The 23,202-nt window shown below is 43.0% G+C and overlaps 1 protein-coding gene across 4 annotated transcripts in view; it reads right to left on the reverse strand.

Annotated features, from left to right (window-relative positions):
• The window catches only part of ATXN1 (ataxin 1), a 432,593-nt gene that overhangs the window by 92,281 nt on the left and 317,110 nt on the right, over nt 1-23,202 (reverse strand). For all 4 annotated transcript variants that reach the window (XM_077492233.1, XM_077492231.1, XM_077492234.1 and 1 more), the window contains one exon: nt 16,024-16,145. The gene's annotated coding sequence lies outside the window, so the exon portion shown is untranslated. The remainder of the gene's footprint in view (nt 1-16,023; nt 16,146-23,202) is intronic.

Here is a 23,202-nt window from a genome sequence, read left to right on the forward strand (position 1 = left end):
TGGTCAGTTCCCACCCAGTGCCTGTTGGTGTCAGATTGCCCGTCGCACTATAAGTCGCTGACCACACCCATTGCTAGACTAAGAAAAAAAATTCCAGTATATATACCATAGTTTGTAGACACTGCACCTTTCACACAAACCAATCAATATACAATTTTTTGGGATTTTTTTTTTACCAAAGACATGTAGCAGAATACATTTTGGCCTAAATTTATGAAGAACCTTGATTTTTTTTCTATTTTTTAATAGATTTTTTTCCCAAACTTTTTTCTTTATATAATAAAAAAAAAATCCCAATGGCAATCTAATACCACCAAAAGTACATTATATTTGTAATTAAAAATGATATAAATGTAATTTCCATACAGTGTTGCATGACCACGCAATTACCAGTTATAGTAGGGCAGTGATAATTAGCAAAAAATGGCCTGGTTATGAAGGGGGTAAAACCTTCTGGCACTCAAGTGGTCATATGTGCACTTTTCCTTAAAGGCAAATCTTAGTAAGGGCCTGGTTCTGGTACTTTCTGCTATAGGGTGACAACTGTTTCTCACTTTGTCATATGCACCCCTGCTGGTGGAGAGTTCAAGTGATCGTGCTGATACACATTGCACGATTCATGCAGACAGGATGTGGCTGAAAGGAGCTGGTGGAGATCAGCAGCACAGAGATGCTAAAAATAATAATTTATGGGAAAAAAACATGGCAGTTGATACACCATGCTTTAAAAAACTAAATTTTATCCAGTTAGGTTTTACATCTAATTTAAATAAAGAAAGCATCTAACATTATTCAACATTTAGATTTATAAAGGTCTTAACAGGTTGTATGTCAATGCAATTTCATTTAAAATAAATTAAATTTGTACATGTTTTATGCTGTTATCAACATTTCTGCTGTTTGAAGTTGCTTTATTTACCTGGCATGCAGGAAAATATATGCTGTGAGGTATGCATAGCAAAATGTTAAAAATACACAATGTGTAGGAGTCTTGGAAGTACCTTGCTTTTCCATAAAATATGTGTTTGCATAATGGAAACTTTAGAAGTAACTACTACAAATGTAAATGCTTTGTTTTTACTAGTGGGTTTATTTTCAGCAATTGCCCTGCTTTATTGTTTCATTCAGCATTCCATTGATTCATCACATGGAGTATTTCTTTTTAAATACAGCTCTGAATAAAGGTTTCCTATAGTGAGAAAAGATCAAAGAAAACCAAACGCACATGCTTCTTTGATTTAGAATGTAATACTGCCCAATGCATTTTCAGATGGTACGTTTGCTGCCTAATTAACTTAGGCCGCGTACACACGGGCGGACTGTTCGCCCAACCTTGTCCGCTGAACAGTGTTTGGGCGGACAGTCCGCTCGTGTGTGGGCTTTCAGCGGACAGTTTCAGCGGACAGTTGGACGGACAAAGTCTTTCGGAAATTCCGAAAAACTGTCCGCTGAAACTGTGTTTGAGCGAACAGTCCGCCCGTGTGTGGGCTTGTCCGCTGTACTTTCGAAATGAGCGGACTGTTCCCGCTCGGAAAGTCCGCCCATTTCGAGCGCGTGTACAGGTAGGCGGGGCCCGCGAAGGAGACGTCGCGGGCTCCGCCGCCTGGAATGGGCTTAAAGGGGAACCCCAACGCCGAAAAAAATCGGCGTGGGGGTTCCCCCCAAGTCCACACCAGACCCTTGTCCGAGCACGCTACCCGGCCGGCCAGGAAAGGGGGGCGAGCGAGCGCGCCCCCCCTCCTGAGCCGTACCAGGCCGCGTGCCCTCAACATGGGGGGGTGCCTTGGGGAAGGGGGGGGCCGCGCGGCCCCCCCACCCCAAAGCACCTTGTCCCCATGTTGATGAGGACAAGGGCCTCTTCCCGACAACCCTGGCCGTTGGTTGTCGGGGTCTGCGGGCGGGGGGCTTATCGGAATCCGGGAGCCCCCTTTAAGAAGGGGGCCCCCGGATACCGGCCCCCCACCCTATGTGAATGAGTATGGGGTACAATGTACCCCTACCCATTCACCTGTGAAATAAAGTACAAATAAAAACACAACACAGGGGGAAAAAATATTTTATTGCACAGCCGGGGGTCTTCCGTCTTCGGGGGTCTTCTCGCCGGACTCCTCCGCTATGTGTGTGTAGCTCTTTTGCCAGCGGAGGAGTCCGGCTTTCTTCCTCCCCGCCGCCGGCCTCTTCTCCCGACTTCGGGGGTCTTGTCCCCCTCTTCGGTTCTTCTGCCGGGCCACCGCGCCTGGTCCGGTGGCCCGGTCTTCTGTCGCCGTCTTCCGTTCTTCTGTCGCCGCCTTCGGTTCTTCTGCCGGGCCACCGCGCCTTCTTGTAGCTCTTTTACAGGCGGTGGCCCGGTCTTCTGTCGCCGTCGCCGCCTTCCGTTCGTGTTCTTCTTCTTGTTCTTCTTGTTCTTCTCCTGGAGATGTTGACTCGACGAGCTCTCCGGCCGGAATGCCGGGGACGCGCTGTGCGGTCACTTATATAGTGACAATGGGGCGGGGTCACATGGTATATGTCACATGGGTTGGTCACATGGGTTGATGTCACATGGGGACTATGACATCGTAAGGGGGCGGGGTCACCATGTGACATCAACCCATGTGACATATACCATGTGACCCCGCCCCATTGTCACTATATAAGTCACAGCGCAGGGCGGCTCTGGCATTCCGGCCGGAGGGAGCGACGTGTCAACATCGCCTGGAGAAGAACAAGAAGAACAAGAAGAAGAACACGAACGGAAGGCGGCGACGGCGACAGAAGACCGGGCCACCGCCTGTAAAAGAGCTACAAGAAGGCGCGGTGGCCCGGCAGAAGAACCGAAGGCGGCGACAGAAGAACGGAAGACGGCGACAGAAGACCGGGCCACCGGACCAGGCGCGGTGGCCCGGCAGAAGAACCGAAGAGGGGGACAAGACCCCCGAAGTCGGGAGAAGAGGCCGGCGGCGGGGAGGAAGAAAGCCGGACTCCTCCGCTGGCAAAAGAGCTACACACACATAGCGGAGGAGTCCGGCGAGAAGACCCCCGAAGACGGAAGACCCCCGGCTGTGCAATAAAATATTTTTTCCCCCTGTGTTGTGTTTTTATTTGTACTTTATTTCACAGGTGAATGGGTAGGGGTACATTGTACCCCATACTCATTCACATAGGGTGGGGGGCCGGTATCCGGGGGCCCCCTTCTTAAAGGGGGCTCCCGGATTCCGATAAGCCCCCCGCCCGCAGACCCCGACAACCAACGGCCAGGGTTGTCGGGAAGAGGCCCTTGTCCTCATCAACATGGGGACAAGGTGCTTTGGGGTGGGGGGGCCGCGCGGCCCCCCCCTTCCCCAAGGCACCCCCCCATGTTGAGGGCACGCGGCCTGGTACGGCTCAGGAGGGGGGGCGCGCTCGCTCGCCCCCCTTTCCTGGCCGGCCGGGTAGCGTGCTCGGACAAGGGTCTGGTGTGGACTTGGGGGGAACCCCCACGCCGATTTTTTTCGGCGTTGGGGTTCCCCTTTAAGCCCATTCCAGGCGGCGGAGCCCGCGACGTCTCCTTCGCGGGCCCCGCCTACCTGTACACGCGCTCGAAATGGGCGGATTTGCCTCCTTACGTGGGCGAGTCCGTTCATTTCAAAAGTTGAGCGAACTGTTTGCCCAACCTTGTTCATCAAACAGTCCGCTCGTGTGTGGGCAAGTCCGCTCATGCAAATTTTGAGCGGACTGTTTGACAAACTGTTTGCCGAACAAGATTGGGCGAACAGTCCTCGCGTGTGTACGCGGCCTTACTGTTAAAGCCAAGGGAATGCTTAGCTGAGATAGACAGTTTGTGAGGGGAAAACAAGCTTCACATGTTGCCACTGGATTCCTCTTCCCCACCTACATGATGACATCATGGAGCTGGTGGATGTTAGAGACCTTGCACTCCTCCACCTTCCATTTGAGGATGCCCCACAGATGCTCAATAGGGTTTAGGTCTGAAAACATGCATGTCCAGTCCATCACCTTTACTACAGCTGTCATGTTGGAATACTGCCCTGTGGCCCAGTCTCCAAAGGGAGAGGATCTTGCTTGGCTTCAGTATGTCACAGTACATGTTGGCATTCATGGTCCCCTAAATTAACTGTAGCTCTGCAGTGCCGGCAGCATTCATGCAGCCCCAGACCATGACACTCCCACCAGCATGCTTGACTGTAGGCAAGACACACTTGTCTTTGTAATCATCACCTGGTTGCCACCACACACGCTTGACACCATCAGATCCAAATAAGTTTATCTTGGTCTCATCAAACCACAGGACATGGTTCCAGTTATCCATGTCCTTAGTCTGCTTGTCTTCCGCAAACTGTTTGCGGCTTTCTTGTACATCATCTTTATAAGACAAGTGTGTCTTGCCTACAGTCAAGCATGGTGGTGGGAGTGTCATGGTCTGGGGCCACATAAGTGTTGCTGGCACTGGGGAGCTACAGTTCATTGAGGGAACCATGAATGCCAACATGTACTGTGACATACTGAAGCAGAGCATGATCCTCTCTCATCAATATCTAACCATAAGCTCAATCTGTGTGGGAAATGGCACAACTAGAGTTAACAAATGTGGACTTTTTATTAATCTTTTCAATACAAGCTAATTTACCGAAAAGCTATTTTGTTTCTATTCTTCTTCAGTAGGTGTATAGATCAGGCTTTTAAGATAAGAGATAGTAGCAGACACCACTTTTGTCCATTTCTTAAAAAAAGGAAAAAATATAATAATAATAATATATATAATTGTTCCCTGTTTCTTGACATACTAGACCTGCACATCTCTGAAACAAACACAGCGCTGTAGACCCTCTCACATTTTTCCTGCTGTCTATGCCCCCATTAAAGAAATTTTTGTCCCTTTTCTTCCTGGTGACCAGGATCAATGAGATAGAAAATGAGGAGATATCCAAAGATTTTGATTTGTCATCACAGAAAGAAGTGAGGGTAAAACACCCAACAGGTACAAGACACCATTTTGTTTTTGTAAACAATTGCTTTCTTATACTTCCATAAAGCCCAACTCTAGGGACTGCTTTGATCTTAGTGTGGAAATTTTCTCCTATCTCATATTTGTCAAATGTGGATATTTTTTAGCCTATTGGCTGCTTCTCTCTCTGATTTCTTTCTCATATGAACACTGAGTTTTGTTGGATAACCTTCTCTTGTCATGGTTAAAACATAATCCTTATATTTTGTTATAATGTATTTGAATCAATCAACATTGATTACTTTTAATACTTATGCTGCTAGCATTAGTAAATAGATAAGAAAGTATATCATATTTAAACTTTTTTTTTTTTAACATTTCTTCAGTTACATTCCAGTTTCCAGGCTAAGGCAATCCCAGGAGTCTTCAAGCGGAAAACAGGGGAGAAGGGGTTTTCTCAGCTAAGCACACCCCCCTGCATGCATGCCTGACTGAAGGGCAGATGGGTTCCAGGAAATAAATGCTACATCTTACATACAATGAATCATCTGCCCTTACTCAAGATGGCCATGGTCAGAAATGCTAGCGGGTGGTTTAAAAGTGATTTCTCAGCAAAATAAACCATGCAGACATGGATGAGTTTGCTTTGAATATTAAATAAGTTAAATACAGTTTTTGGTTCTGTGGCACTTAGATGCAGTGCACTTCCACTTTAAATGTGATCTTGCCAATATTGAGAGGTTGGAATATTTTACAATCCTGCTCTGATTGGTGTTTTTCAGAACATGGGTTTCTTTGATAACATCTTGGTCTTCATGATGTTGTTTATTTAGATATGTTCTCTAACAAACATGGGAGCTAAACACTAATTGTACACTGATGGTCTCCATTCAAACATCTGAAGTCAAATGACTACATCAGATCCTATCAGTAATATAAAATCCTAATTGAACATATTTTAATTCTAAGTTGCAACATTTTAAAACGTTGAAGTGTGCAAGGGACTAATTAGCTCTTTTAAAATCATTTCCAGCTCAGCCACAATTAATAAATACCAACCCTACTTTCAAGTGCTAAAGATAATAGATGGCCAGGTCAAGTCTAATGGTAAGCTTCTGCATTTCCAGTCATTGAGAGCACTGTTCAAATTACTTATTAAACCAGGAAGAACTCTTTCTTGGAGCAGTGCTTTAGCTGGTAAAACATAAAAGGAACTGTGAGAAAAAATGTTCCCTCTCTGTTTGTCTGGTGACCATTGTCACTGGCACCGAAAGTAAGAGAAGATCCAATATTTTGAACTGTTACCTAAACAAAAATCTGGGACAAATCTTCCAATGAGGACATTTGTTTCAGTGACAGCTGTCTAAGAGGGCGATAAAATGAAAAACCTAACAGGGTTTCTCTAACCAAAATTTCAAAAGCTTTTGGCTTTAGTTATGCTTTGTTCAACACTGTCTCCACATCCGAGCAGGGCCCCTATGCATTTGTTCAAGTAATTTATGCTGTCATAATGATATTTTAGTTGCTAGATAAATTCATACCACATAAAAGTAAAAAGTGTTATAAAATGAATTTAAGGAGCCAAAAAAGATTAAAAAATATGTAACATAACCTTCAAGATGTCAAGCTTCTCTGCATGACATCCGATCCTTAGAAGATTCATAGTTGACGCCTTGATCTAGATTTTATTTTAGAATAATGTCTTTGTAAAATGCTACATAGTAGATTAGCCTTCTTATATAACAACTTCCAAGGTATGAAAGAAATACGTGTTAAACTGCTGTGTTTTATATTTGCTCAGCCAGGCAGTCATTTAGCATTCCATTGTTACAGGCTAATTATAAACTAGTGAAACCTCAGATTCCATTCTTGGGTTACTGCCCAAGCAACACATTCTTATTTCCAGATATTTTAGACTATGCAAATACTTTTTGAAGAAACTGATTAATTGACGGAACTCTGGATTAAGCAAACAGCCACAGTTGTGTGAAGTCGCTGTACTCACTGAATAGCCTCTATATTATTTTATTGTATTAATATTTAAATAGTATTTATTAATACTATTACCAACTAACCATCATTTCTTTATACTAATATCTAATGTATTCACACAGTATAATATATAAAATCATTATAATAATTTTGTAAATCAATTATATATTGTGTAACAGGACACATGGCTAGACAAACAGAAATTGGTCCAGACCTTTAATCTACTTGAATTTGAGTGTGCAAATGGACCTCGAAATTTCTGTAAATAAGTGAGTAAAAGCATAACTTCATACAGGAGGTGTGAAGAGATCAAAATGGTCAAATAGTATGTAAAAGATGTATGACTACTACTATACAATTTTATTGATGTGTATCTCTTTTAAATCGTACCTGTGGCATTATGGTAGTCATAGACAAAGCAATGATATGAATCTCCATGTTCATCACACACAGAATTACATATAACTTTTAGAATGTTTCATAGATTTATAGTTGGTAAGGTTGAATAAATACACTAGTCCAGGGGTCTCAAACTGGTGGCCATCCAGCTGTTGCTAAAACTACAGGTCCCATCATGCATCTGCCTGTGGGAGTCATGCTTGTAACTTTCAGCCTTGCAATGCCTCATGAGACATGTAGTTTTGCAACAGCCGGAGGAGGGCCGTCAGTTTGAGACCCCTGCACTAGTCCATCCAGTTCAACCTGTGTGGGTGTGTGTGTGTGTTCATGTTGATATCCATTTCCCACATCCCTGTATATTGTGTTGGCTAAGATGCCCATCCAAGAGTTTTTTTTAAACTATCAATACTTTCTTGCTGACACCACCAGTTGTGGCAGAGAGTTTCACATTCTTATCACCCTGACAGTGGAAAACCCCCTACGCAGCTTAAGGTTAAACCGCTTCTCCTTCAATCCCATTGTATGACCCCATGTCCTCTTGCACTCCCTGAGACTGAATAGTTTCATACTTATGCTGAGATCACCATTGAGACATTTGTATAATTGCTATCATATCTCCTCTCAAGCCTCTCTTCTCCAGGCAGAATAAGTATAGTGCTTGTAGTTGTTCCTCATAATTGAGGTCCTGCAGTCCCCTTATTATTAATTTGTTGCCCTTCTCTGGACTCTCTCCAGTTCCATCACATCCTTCCTGAGGAATGGCAACCAGAACTTGACGGAATACCCCAGATGTGGCCACACCAGAGACAACAGAATCATTGCTCATTCCCTTTTCATGGAATGAGGTGCACCTCTGGCGAGTGTTCTATATCATAAACATGACACTATCATAAAGGAAATAAAGGGACTGCCATTGCCGATCTCCCAAAGGAAGTGGTAGCCGCCTTGCTGTACTTGACTTAAGTAATTTTGGGTTACAGATCTGGAACAAGCATGCTACAAACGAGTGTCAGAAGTGTCAGAATTACCCAAATGTACATAATTGTTACTGGTCAGTCACACAGAAAGCTTCCGCATGACAGCTACGTAACTAGCATTCTCAAAAGGAAAGTTCAGCAATGGCAGCCTTAATGATTCTAACGTGATAGATTCCCTTTAAGAAAAAAAATATGCCTAATCTACATTATAACATAAAATTACTAAATAAAAATCTGTAGTGGCATAGAAACAGCTTTGCCTTTAATACATGTAGCGGGGTCTCTTTAAGAACTATAAAACTACTGTTCCCAGAACCCCGCTGGTTCCCAGGATGCTTTGAGTTATGCCCCAGAGACTTATGGGGGAGGAAATATAAGGAGGGGGAGAAGCCTAGTTCGCTCTCTTTGGACACCCCCCTCTCTTCAAGCAAGAGGAGATCTGTGCTGAACTGCTGAGGCACAAGGCCTTGTGCTCTTTTCCAAAGAGCTCTCTGCCAGCCTAGTTGCACCTGAGAGACATTTTCCCATTCCTTGCTGCTGTACACCAGAAGGATTGAAGACTCGGAGGTCGGTGGATTCCTGTTCCTAGACGAAAAGGCAGAGAAACCAGACTTGGACTTGTCCGGGTGGTGAGAGCTGTTTAACCACTTCCCGACCGCCGCACGACGATGTACGTCGACAGAATGGCACGGGCAGGCATATGGGCGTACATGTACGTCCCTGCCTTCCCGCGGGTCGGGGGCCCGATCGGGCCCCCGCCCGGTGCCTGCGGCAGTCGGTATTCGTTCGCGAGCGATCCGGGATGAGGGGGCGGCCATTCATTCATGGCCACCCCCTCGCGATCGCTCCCGACTAATAGAAATCCTTTATGACATCACTTCCTCTCCTGTAATGTAAACACAGGAGAGGAAGTGATGTAATCTCTCCTCCGTGTCGGTATTTTTCTTTCCGACACCGAGGAGAGAGGATCGGTGAGTTGCACCAACACGACACTTCACAGTAGAACATGCCAGGCACACTCACACCCCCCCGATCACCCCCCCAATTACCCCTGCCCCCCAGTCACAGTGACACCAATGTCATTTTTTTTTTTTTGCATTGGTGTCATTTGTGACTGTAATAACTGTTAGGGCAGTTAGGGTTAGCCCCCTTTAGTTCTAATGTACCCCCCTAACCCCCCCAATAAAGGTTTAACCCCGTGATCACCCCCCGTCGCCAGTGTCACTAAGGCTGGGTTCACATTGCAGCGGTTTATGAGAACGAATGTGATTCGCACCGCACTGCAGTGCAAATCACATCCGATCTCTGTGCGATTCGAGTTCAGCCATACAGATAGTATGGCTGAATTCGCATCGCACCCGCCGCACCCGCCGCAAATTCGCACGGGACCCTTTTTTTGGCCCGCAGCAGAATCGGATCGCATGGGTGTTCACACCATGCGATCCGAGTTTGCAGATCGCACTGCGATATGCGAACTGATCTGGGGGTGTCATTAACATTTCACTGACACTCCCAGCAGTTCGCATAGGGCAGTGTGAACTGTCGCCGGGAGGCATGCGATGCGGGAACCCGCCGCGGATTCGTGGTGTTCCCGCATCGCTCCAGTGTGAACCCAGCCTAATAAGCGATCATTTTTCTGATCGCTGTATTAGTGTCACAGGTGACGCTAGTTAGGCAGGTAGGTATTTTAGGTTCGCCGCAGCTTTTTATAGCGCCAGGGACCCCCATATACTACCACATAAAGCCCCCTGATTGCCCCCTAGTTAACCCTTTCACCAGTGATCACCATATAACTGTTACAGGTGACGCTGGTTGGTTAGTTATTTTTTTATAGTTTCAGGGCACCCGCCATTTATTACCTAATAAAGGTTTAACCCCCTGATCACCCGGCGGGTGTCATTTGTGACTGTAATAACTGTTAGGGCAGTTAGGGTTAGCCCCCTTTAGTTCTAAGGTACCCCCCTAACCCCCCCAATAAAGGTTTAACCCCGTGATCACCCCCCTTCGCCAGTGTCACTAAGGCTGGGTTCACATTGCAGCGGTTTATGAGAACAGATGTGATTCGCACCGCACTGCAGTGCAAATCACATCCGATCTCTGTGCGATTCGAGTTCAGCCATACAGATAGGATGGCTGAATTCGTGTCGCACCCGCCGCACCCGCCGCAAACTCGCACGGGACCCTTTTTTTGGTCCGCAGCACAATCGGATCGCATGGGTGTTCACACCATGCGATCCGAGTTTGCAGATCGCACTGCGATATGCGAACTGATCTGGGGGTGTCATTAACATTTCACTGACACTCCCAGCAGTTCGCATAGGGCAGTGTGAACTGCCGCCGGGAGGCATGTGATGCGGGAACCCGCCGCGAATTCGTGGCGTTCCCGCATCGCTCCAGTGTGAACCCAGCCTAATAAGCGATCGTTTTTCTGATCGCTGTATTAGTGTCACATGTGACGCTAGTTAGGCAGGTAGGTATTTAGGTTCGCCGCAGCTTTTTATAGTGCCAGGGACCCCCATATACTACCGCATAAAGCCCCCTGATTGCCCCCTAGTTAACCCTTTCACCAGTGATCACCATATAACTGTTACAGGTGACGCTGGTTGGTTAGTTATTTTTTTATAGTTTCAGGGCACCCGCCATTTATTACCTAGTCTCACTAGTGTACCCCTAAATTTAGGGGTGTCTACTTTCCAAAATGGGGTCATTTGGGGGAGGGTTTGTGCCCTCTTGGCATTTTATGGCCTTCAAAACTGTAACGCCCTTAGAAAGCCTGAAGGCGGTGCTTGGTTTTCGGGGCCCCGTACGCGGCTAGGCTCCCAAAAAGTCCCACATATGTGGTATCCCCGTACTCAGGAGAAGCAGCAGAATTTATTTTGGGGTATCATTTCACATATGCCCATGGCATGCGTGAGCAATATTTCATTTAGTGACAACTTTGTGAAAAAAAAAAAAAAAAAAAAAAGTTTGTAATTTTCCCGCAACTTGTGGCAAAATATAAAATATTCCATGGACTCAACATGCCTCTCAGCAAATAGCTTGGGGTGTCTACTTTCTAAAATGGGGTCATTTGTGGGGGTTTTGTGCCATCTTGGCATTTTATGGCCTTCAAAACTGTAATAGGTAGTGAGGAGTGAAGTCAAATATTTACGCCCTTAGAAAACCTGAAGGCGGTTCTTGGTTTTCGGGGCCCCGTACGCGGCTAGGCTCCCAAAAAATCCCACACATGTGGTATCCCCGTACTCAGGAGAAGCAGCAGAATTTATTTTGGGGTGTCATTTCACATATGCCCATAGCATGTGTGAGCAATATATCATTTAGTGACAACTTTGTGAAAAAAAAATAAAAAAAAATTAAAGTTTGTAATTTTCCCGCAACTTGTGGCAAAATATAAAATATTCCATGGACTCAACATGCCTCTCAGCAAATAGCTTGGGGTGTCTACTTTCTAAAATGGGGTCATTTGTGGGGGTTTTGTGCCATCTTGGCATTTTATGGCCTTCAAAACTGTAATAGGTAGTGAGAAGTGAAATCAAAAATTTACTCCCTTAGAAAACCTGAAGGCGGTGCTTGGTTTTCGGGGCCCCGTACGCGGCTAGGCTCCCAAAAAGTACATATGTGGTATCCCCGTACTCAGGAGAAGCAGCAGAATTTATTTTGGGGTGTCATTTCACATATGCCCATAGCATGTGTGAGCAATATATCATTTAGTGACAACTTTGTGTAAAAAAAAAAAATATATATTTTTTTTGTCATTATTCAATCGCTTGAGGCAAAAAAATAAAATATTCAATGGGCTCAACATGCCACTTATCAATTTCCTTAGGGGGTCTACTTTCCAAAATGGGGTCATTTGGGGGGGTTTTGTACTGCCCTGCCATTTTAGCACCTCAAGAAATGAGATAGGCAGTCGTAAACTAAAAGCTGCGTAAATTCCAGAAAACGTACCTTAGTTTGTAGATGTGACAACTTTTGCGCAAACCAATAAATATACAATTATTGACTTTTTTTTTACCAAAGACATGTGGCTGAATACATTTTGGCCTAAATGTATGACTAAAATTGAGTTTATTGGATTTTTCTAATAACAAAAAGTAGAAAATATCATTTTTTTTCAAAATTTGCGGTCTTTTTACGTTTATATCGCAAAAAATAAAAATCGCAGAGGCAATCAAATACCATCAAAAGAAAGCTCTATTTGTGGGAAGAAAAGGATGCAAATTTTGTTTGGGTACAACATTGCATGACCGCGCAATTACCAGTTAAAGCAGCGCAGTGCCAAATTGTAAAAAGACCTCTGGTCATTTACCAGCAAAATGGTCCGGTCTGAAAGTGGTTAAAGACAGATGCTTTATCTTTATTATTCGTTTGGATTACAAAGTTGTTCTTCAAGTGCACCACCGAAAGATTGCTAGCGAATATTGTTTTACTGGACTTCCATCTAGATCAGTCAGGCCTGACTGCATAGGTAGACAGTGCTGGGTGTTTACCCATGTGGGGAAGTAGCTGAAAAAGGGCAGCGCTAGAGTTGCATAGCAATACTTTATTATGCTGATTACTCTGTTTATCTTTATTACTGGTTACTGCAGGGACCTGATTATGTGTTGCAATCCAAATGTTTGATTCATGTTATTCCTTTTATAAAAACAATAAGTAAAGTCAGTTATATACTTTCAAAGATTGTCTATGAGCTTGAGTTACCCACGCACGCACACACACATATTTAGAGTATAAGTGATTTAATGTGTATTGCTAGATACTAACTGTGCCAGAGTGGGTAGTGCAGATTGCCGGGGGGTTGGCGGAGCTGTGCTCAGGACCCAAACCAAACTTGCGGCCCTCTTAAGTGAGGGTATCGCTATATACAAGTAAAACATCATTCACAATTTCAGCTGCCCTACAAACATCAAACTGTAGGATAACCACCAAACCTAGTTATAAAAACAGACATTAATATCGCTTTAAGACATAGTTTAGACTGCAGAGGTAAGACAAATGTGGGTCAATAAAAGTATAAATGCAAGCTTAACATGTTAAAGGCTGTGACCACAGAGGATAATATTTGCCATTCTAATAGCATGATCTTTAAGGAACTTAATTCTGACAAAGCAAATTTTCTTTTTGGCAAAGGGAAGTAAGCAGTTTTGTTCTTTATGGTATGTTTTTACTTGACTAAGTAGCACAGGTTTCTATGTGGCAATCGAGAGAGCAGAAGCCGTGCGGCAACATGTCCTGGGCAGGGCCTATGACATAGGAAACACTTAAAACATAGTTTTCGATCCCTTGATACACACAGAACCTACAGTGGCAGAACTGAAAAGTCATCTTATGTTTCTGGGCACCTGTTGCAAATTTATATTGTGACTCCAGTTATCCACTTCTGTCAAAGAGTGCAGCTTCAGGATATATACCCACAACTACTGAATACTATATCATCCAGATAGCAGGGATTTCACCGCAATGTGTCTCTTAATGATGGAGTCATAATAGAGGCCCCTACACCAAAGATTGTACATGGTAAGAAAGGCTACGCATTGCAGAATATGTCAAGGCAAAGAAAAATGGTTACAAGAAATGATAACTGAATAGTAATTTTTTTTTTTGGTCAGTTTATCTTTTCACACCAATCTTTCTGTTAGCAAATTACCTTGTACATATACTTAATCATAACTGGTCAAAACAAGACATTAAATAATTTTTAGTAGATCAGATGATGCTTACTTTTACTTAAAGTACAACTTAAGGGGTTAGTTTACTTTCTTACAAAAATGAAAAAAAATAACTAACCACACCCTCCAAGATCCCCATCTTCTGTTGCCCTCTCCAGCCAGTATAACAGTCCAGCACTTTAAGACGTCACAAAAAAAAAACACTGGAGGCTGTATAGCAACATTTTGCTTGAATTGGTAAGTGTTCATTGTTCAGCTCTGGCCACCTGACCATACTAATCAATGAGATCAGCATGATCAGATGGGCAGAGTTGAACAATGAGAAAGAAGCCTCAAAAGTATTCTCATTGGCCTGTGTGATCACATGACCAGCACTGACCAATTGCTTGCATTATGCTGTTACACAGCCTCCAGAGCTGTGTAATAATGTTTCAAAGTGCCAGATTAGTATGGCAATGAAAGATGGGGATCATATAGTGTACATGCAGCAGGAACCTGAGTGGTGGAAAGGGTGTTGTGAGTTAGTTCACCACTTAATTTTTTTGTGAAAGGTGAAATAAACCTTTAATGCTTCTGTATGACGGTCCAAGAAAGTAGCAAATCCCGCAACTATGTGATGCGCAAGCTTTGTAAAATAAATAAAAAAACTTATTTTACCTTCTCTGACTAAACCAAATCTTGTTCATTTGTGTCTCAGATGACATTGCAGATTCCAGTGGGACATTTTCAGCAACAGAGGCAGTGGTGTCAATCCAGAAAGAAGTGGTCAGTAGTTGGTGTGGTCAGGTGCTAACTGACAAGCTATAGACTTGTAAATTAGTAGTGACCCTGCCGATACCTATGCCCCCCACCCAGTGGCGTAACTAGAAACCATGAAGGGCCCCAACTGAACCCCAGCCAGGGCCCTTCCCTCCGAGTCCAGTGGTGGAACTCCAGGGCGTGGTCACAGGTATGCCCTTTGTGAGCCCTGTAGTTCCACCACTGGTATCAGTATTTTTTTTTATTATTTTTTTTTTTATTTTTAGGTGCCCCATTGGGGGACTGTCCCTAAGCAGGATGGGGTCCCCGTCCCCAAAAGAGATGAGGTCCTTTTCTCCAGGGCAGATGAAGTTACTGCCCCCAGGTGAGAAGGGGTCCCTGTCCCCAGGGGAGGTGGGGGTCCCTGCCCCACGTGAGAAGGGGTCCCTGTCCCCAGGGGGAGATGGAGGGGGTATATAATGGTGTGTGGGGGATGGGGTCCTCTCACTCACCATGACCAAGCTGTAGGCCGTGCACTCATCCATATTGGCGATCAGCATATCTCCCAGAAAGACCTTTCATTATCTGTGTATGACGGGGGAGGAGGGGGGGCTGGCAGACAAGCCTGCAGTGTCCTCCGGGGAGCCGGCTCTCATAGGGCTGCACTGCATCTGTGTGCTTAAAGTTTGTTTACCAGGGAGAAGTATGCAGTGCAGTGTGGGCCGGACTCGGGATGGGCGGGACTCTGGCTGGGGAGAACAGACATTGGACTGAGGGTCAATGCATGGAGCAGAAGAGGGGTACTCTGAGGAGCCGGCTGAGGACACAGGTCATGCGGGTAATGCACAACTAAAGAGCAGCCATATGTAGAGGGGGCTGCATGGGCCCCTTGCATCACAGGGCCCGGTTGCTGTCGCAACTGCTGCACCCCCTATAGTTACGCCCCTGCCCCCACCCCCCCAACATTTTTTCAGCCCACTGTAGTGCAATCAGTTTACATGAGAGTGGCAACTTTGAAGCTCTGAATTCAGGAGCAGTGTAGCAATGCCACCATCAAAAGAAGATGCATTAGGTGGAATTCGCTAGCAGGCTCAACAAGTATTTGTGGGACTTTGCAGTTGGACTAAGTGAAAACTTCAATTGCAATAATGATTGGCACCCACTCTTCACCAATATAATTGCATTCTATGCAGGTGAGGTTTTTTGATCACTGTGCAAAATCTTGTTCTGTGTACATTTTCTATCTAACACCATAATACTGAAAACAAGTATTCAATTCTTAGTGATTCTCATACAAGAAGAAAATGTGACCCAGCCCACTTACAGCATTCACTAAGGCTGGTCTGTCTTCTGTTTCATAAGCTGTCCACCCCAGAGCCAGTAGAAGAAATGGTTAATTCTCTTGCAGCAGTTTCCAGCGCTCCCTTTATTCACATAAATAAATACCTAAACAAAGAAAACAAAAGAGTAGATAACTGCATTTAATTGCTTAACATATTAGCAGCAGACTCCAACTGATTGCTGGACCAAATGCATTTTAATGAGAGTTCTGAATGCAGGACCTAATGTGCAGTTCACAGCCATATGAAATCCATCAATGAAAGCAGAGGGATAATACACAGAGAGGGCCCTCTTATACAGCGCCTTTTATTCTAAAACAGCACATTGTGTACCCAACAGCATGCAGCATAAGCTTTTCATTACCACATCTTTCACTGCTTATTTCTCATTAAAATTATACCAGGACACACAGGATTAAAACAACATTTTTATTAATGTAGTTCAAAAATCAATGCTAATTATTGTTTAGTGGTTAATTTAATTCCGCACTATCATAAAAGCAGAACCAGAGAACACAATTCTGCCTATATATTGTCACAATTTTATTTTTCTCAAAGATATATTGAAAAAAGAAATGGTGTTTTACAGATTTCCTTTCTTTAGGTGAGAGTTTTTAAGAGCTATTAGGTCATCAAGGCACCTGCCATTGACCAGGAGCTGAAAAAGGCCTACAGATGTGCCTTACAAACACAAATATACTAAAGCTTCATACACACGATCGGATTTTCCACGGACAAAACCTCTGAGTTTTGTCCAAAGGTGTGTGCCTGGATTTTGTCTTGCATACAAACAGCAAGGAATTGTCGGTCAACAAACACAAAAATAGTGACGTACTATGTGGTGTTTCAGCTCTTTAGTGCCACCCTTTGGGCTCCTTCTGCTAATTTCATGTTAGTAGAAGTTTAGTGAGTGTTGATTCGCCCTTTTCATTTTGCACTTTTAAGTTTGTGCTTTTCATTTCGTGCTTTTCAGTTCTTTTCTGAACGACCATTCATCAACCAGACATGTTGCGGAATTGGAGGAGATAGTGTGTTATTTATTATTGGCCTTGGAATTATTGCTTTGATCCAAGTCCAGTCCAGGAACAGGAGGAGGAGGATTTCTTGGACCAAAAAATTGGTTGCTATATTAATCCTTACAAATTATGTCATATGCCTTTGCTGCAGGAGCTCCAGCAGAATAATCCAGATGATTTTCCAAATTATCTCTGGATGACGGACCCCTGCATTCACCAACTCTTGGCATTGCTGAGCCCCTATATTAAGAAGCAGGACACATGCATGAGGCTTTTATTTTATTTTTTGGTTGAATAATAATGATTTGATTTGTTATATTTTCTATATTTTTGGATTCATAGAATGCACTTTTTGGTTAAGTTCTATTGGCATATTAGCATGTCTAATTTTATTTGTTTTCTTTTTTTAATGCACAATAAAAAAAATTGTGTAGAATAATATTTGGCTATGTGTTTCACTTCAAATGACAGATTGGGAGTAGGCAGTTACATTTAAAAAATACAATGTAAAATTGACAAGGGACACCAACATAGTTGTATATTTGATCTTAAAAACTATGGGATAATGGTGTTGTGGTAACTTGCCAAAAAAAAAAGCATAATAATATTATTCTTGATATCACTAGAAAAAGAAAGCCTTTGAAAATGTGTTTGCAATAACTCCATCAGTATCACCAGCAAAGCAGCTTCATTATTATCCCATTAAAGAAGAAGAGAATGTGCGCTGCATTTTGAGTCTTCATAATTTGCCACGTCACGAATGTTAATTCTCCATTATGTACGCTAGTGTACAAGGCCGACCGCTTGTGGCTCGTCCTTGCTTCCGATCATGCGTGTTTTTACTTTGGACTTTTGTCCGACTAACTTGTGCACACGTTCGGAAAATCCGACAACAGACATCTGGAATCCTTCCGAAAAGCCCCATGATCACTTACAGAAGAGGTAGAAATCTGAGACACATGCTAGTGAATAGTCATTTAGGAACTGTCCAAAAAAAGTAATTCACATTAGGTAGCCACAGATATGAATATTGTAAGGCATGCCCTTATATTCCCACTGTTAAAGAATTTGAGAATCCAAAAAGATTGAGAATTTATTAAAATACAATAATTTTTTTAATTGTAGTACAGAGGGAATTATTTATGTTATGAGATGCCCATGCCCATTTTTGTATGTGGGAAAAACAATTTGCCAATTTAGACGCAGAGTATTGGAGCGTGTTAATGCCATTGCACGTAAAAGAGACCAATTGCTAGGCATGCCCTTGAAAACATGGTGGAAAAGCTGAGGTATTAAAATTGTGGGCCATAGAACAATTTAAAAGGGGACCAAGGAAAGGTGACCTGGATAAACATCTTTTGAAGTTGGATGCGAGATGGATCTTCTGTCTCAATTCTCGACCGCCATCTGGTCTTAATGAAGGCTTTATATTTCTATCTTTCATACATGACTAAAAATCTTTGGATTTATTGTCTAATATTAATATTTGTATGGATCATATTGGTATTTATGAAAGGGAAAGAATCTACATTCATTTATATCCCCATTTGCTCAAAAGGAATTGTATATATTTACATGACAATTATATATGGGATAGGAGCTATCAATAATAAGTGATTGCCTTGTAGTTCTGATTTTCATCCACAAGATGGTGATAGAATTCCCCTCACCAATGAGCATGTGCGGCGGCCATTTTAGATGGTCGGGTTATAAAGATAGGGACTACCTTTTGGTGCGAAGGAAAGTGCACCCTCGTCTAATTCTAGTCTAACAGCATACAGTGGTGTGAAAAAGTGTTTGCCCCCTTCCTCATTTCCTGTTCCTTTGCATGTTTGTCACACTTAAGTGTTTCGGAACATCAAACCAATTTAAACAATAGTCAAGGACAACACAAGTAAACACAAAATGCAATTTGTAAATGAAGGTGTTTATTATTAAAGGTGAAAAAAAATCCAAACCATCATGGCCCTGTGTGAAAAAGTGATTGCCCCCCTTGTTAAAACATACTATAACTGTGGTTGTCCACACCTGAGTTCAATTTCTCTAGCCACACCCAGGCCTGATTATTGCCACACCTGTTCACAATCAAGGCATCACTTAAATAGGAGCTGCTTGACACAGTAAGGCCCACCAGAAGATCCTTAAAAGCTACACATCATGCCGAGACCCAAAGAAATTCAGGAACAATTGAGAAAGAAAGTAATTGAGATCTATCAGTCTGGAAAGGGTTATAAAGCCATTTCCAAAGCTTTGGGAATCCAGCGAACCACAGTGAGAGCCATTATCCACAAATGGCGAAGACATGGAACAGTGGTGAACCTTCCCAGGAGTGGCCGGCCGCCCAAAATTACCCCAAGAGCGCAGCGACGACTCATCCAAGAGGTCACAAAAGACCCCACAACAACGTCCAAGGAACTGCAGGCCTCACTTGCCTCAGTTAAGGTCAGCGTTCATGCCTCCACCATCAGGAAAAGACCGGGCAAAAATGGCCTGCATGGCAGAGTTCCAAGGAGAAAACCACTGCTGAGCAAAAAGAACATCAAAGCTCGTCTCAATTTCTCCACAACACATCTTGATGATCCCCAAGACTTTTGGGACAACATTCTGTGGACCGATGAGACAAAAGTGGAACTCTTTGGAAGGTGTGTGTCCAAGTATATCTGGCGTAGAAGGAACACTGCATTTCATAAAAAGAACATTATACCAACAGTAAAATATGGTGGTGGTAGTGTGATGGTCTGGGGCTGTTTTGCTGCTTCAGGACCTGGAAGACTTGCCGTGATAAAAGGAACTATGAATTCTGCTGTCTACCAAGAGATCCTGAAGGAGAATGTCCGACCATCTGTTCGTGTACTCAAGCTGAAACGAACTTGGGTTCTGCAGCAGGACAATGATCCTAAACACACCAGCAAGTCCACCACCGAATGGCTGAAGAAAAACAAAATGAAGACTTTGGAGTGGCCTAGCCAAAGTCCTGACCTGAATCCTATTGCGATGTTGTGGTATGACCTTAAAAAGGCCGTTCATGCTCGAAAACCCTCTAAATGTAACTGAATTAGGACAATTCTGCAAAGATGAGTGGGCCAAAATTCCTCCAGGACGCTGTAAAAGCCTCATTGCACGTTATCGCAAATGCTTGGTTGCAGTTGTTGCTGCTAAGGGTGGCCCAACCAGTTATTAGGTTTAGGGGGCAATCACTTTTTCACACAGGGCCATGATGGTTTGGATTTTTTTTCACCTTTAATAATAAACACCTTCATTTACAAATTGCATTTTGTGTTTACTTGTGTTGTCCTTGACTATTGTTTAAATTGGTTTGATGTTCCGAAACACTTAAGTGTGACAAACATGCAAAGGAACAGGAAATGAGGAAGGGGGCAAACACTTTTTCACACCACTGTAGCTTTACCAGATCATGCAAATACTAGGAGGCTAAGTAGTACTATGGTGAGTTACATGAAAAATGTATAGTTTTAATATACAGTATCTCACAAGTGAGTACACCCCTCACATTTTTGTAAATATTTTATTATATCTTTTCATGTGCCACAATGTAAAGTAGTGAGTGTACAGCTTGTAAAACAGTGTAAATTTGCTGTCCCCTCAAAATAACTCAATACACAGCCATTAATTTTTAAACCGCTGGCAACAAAAGTGAGTACACCCCTTAGTGAACATTTCCAAATTGGAGTGTGCTAATATTTTTTGTGGCCACCATTATTTTTCAAGAAGTTGCATGCATGTTCTCAGTATCCAGAGGTTGTCTTTGGGAAATAGACGTATGCGTGCTGCCAGCATTGCAGCACTCATACGTCATACATCATAGGTTGAAGGGGTAGGGGGTCAGCCTGTCAGTGCTCAGACCATAAGCCACACACTGCATCAAATTGGTCCGCATGGCTGTTGTCCCATAAGGAAGTCTCTTGTAAAGATGATGCACAAGAAAGCACGTAAACAGTTTGCTGAAGACAGGCAGACTAAGGACATGGATTACTAAAACCATGTCCTGTGGTCTGATGAGACCAAAAGAAACCTTTTTGGTTCAGATATTGTCAATCATGTGTGGCGGCAACCAGTGGAGGTGTACAAAGACAAGTGTGTCTTGCCTACAGTCAAGCATGGTGGTGGGAGTGCTGCCAGCACTGGGAAGCTACAGTACATTGAGGTAACTATGAATGCCAACATGTACTGTGACATACTGAAACAGAGCATGATCCCCTCCCTTCGGAGACTGGACCGCAGGGCAGTATTCCAACATGACAATGACCCCAAACAGACCTCCAAGACAACCACTGCCTTGCTAAAGAAGCTTAGGGTAACAATGATGGACTGGCCAAGTAAGTCTCCAAACCTTAACCCTATTAAGCATCTGAGGGGCATCCTCAAATGAAAGGTGGAGGAGCGCAAGGTCTCTAACATCCACCAGCTCCATTATGTCATCATGGAGGAATGGAAGAGCAATCCAGTGGCAACCTGTGCAGCTCTGGGGAACTCCATGTCCAAGAAGGTTAAGGCAGTGCTGGAAAATAATGGTGGTCTCACAAAATATTGACACTTTGGGCCCAGTTTGGCCATTTTCACTTAGGGGTGTACTCACTTTTATTGCCAGTGGTTTAGTCATTAATAGCTGTGTGTTGAGTTATTTTGAGGGGGCAGCAAATTTACACTGTTATACAAGCTGTACACTCACTACTTTACATTGTAGCAACGTGTCATTTCTTCAGTGTTGTCACATGAAAAGATATAATAAAATATTTACAAAAAATGTGAGGGGTCTACTCACTTTTGTGAGATACTATATATTAATATCATGGTTTGTAAAGTAGAGGGATTTGCTTTAGAAACCACCAGGGGCATTGCTGGAGTTCTAAATGTCAATTGCTATACCTTGTGTCTTCCTCATGTGAACTTAAGGAGGCTTTACGACATGCCAGTGGGAAGAATGTGCTTGGTGCCTTGGGCTCACCCACTTGAAGACCAGGCCTTTTCAGACACTTTTTGTTTACAAGTAAAAATCTGTATTTTTTTTTTTTTTTTTAGCAGAGGCACAGTAATTGGCCAGCAGTTTTTCAAACACAATTTTTTGGGAAAAATGCACTTTCATGATGTTTAGTGCAAAAAAATATATAACCCAATTTGTGGTAAATTACAAAAGATGATGTTAAGCTGAGTAAAGATATTTCTTACCTGCCACGCTTTAAAATTGCATGTGCTCGTGGAATGATGACAAACTACAATACCTAAAAATCTACATAGGTGATGCTTTAATTTTTTTTTACAGGTTACCAGTTTAGAATTACAAGGGAGGTCTAGCGCTAGAATTGTTGCTCTCACTATAGCGTTTGTGGCGATACCTTATATGTGTGGTGCAAACAACGTTTACATATGCATGTGTGACCTACATATGCGTATCACAGGTGCTCTTTATAATTTTTTATTTATTATATATATATATATATATATATATTTATTAACATTTATTTTTTATTTTTACACTGTCCCTTTAATTTGTTTTGATCACTTTTATTCTGTCACAAGAAATGCAAATATCCCTTGCGATAGAATTAAAGCTTTACAGGTACTCTTTATGGAGACATCTAGGGTCTATCTATCTATCCTCTACCCTTGAAAGCATGAGATAAAAAAAATAAAACACTGATCTCATGCTTTCCAAAAAAAGAAATGGCAGTGTTTATATCACCCCTAACTGGAAGTGACAAAAATTCCCAATAGAGGTCTCCAAACACCTCTACTGTAAGCCAGCGCAACTGTCAATATGGATCCTGCCAGGACAGGAGAGCCTGGAGAGGCACCCGAGGGCAGAGACCCCCTTCCACTGCTTGTAAAAGCAATTCAGCTGCTAATTAGCTGCTAGGATTGCTTTTCTTTTAGAGAGCATCGTCGGCTGAAGAAAACAATACTGGGGTTATGGATGACAGCTGCAGCCATAACCCCAGTATAACCACTTGCAGTTAATTACGTACATGTACATGATTTGGTGGGAAGTGTTTACAGGGAGAGGGTTCAAAGAAATTGGGCATTCTTCAATTCAGAAGGGGATTGGATCTTACTGGATATAGGATACGTATTGCAGTGAGGGCAGATTTTCAATTTTTTTACATTTTATTTAAAAAAATATATAAAAAA

This window comes from Lithobates pipiens, unplaced genomic scaffold (assembly GCF_037356315.1).
Source record: "Lithobates pipiens isolate NorthernLeopardFrog02 unplaced genomic scaffold, aLitPip1_a1.2 Scaffold_19, whole genome shotgun sequence".
Classification (NCBI taxonomy): domain Eukaryota; kingdom Metazoa; phylum Chordata; class Amphibia; order Anura; family Ranidae; genus Lithobates; species Lithobates pipiens.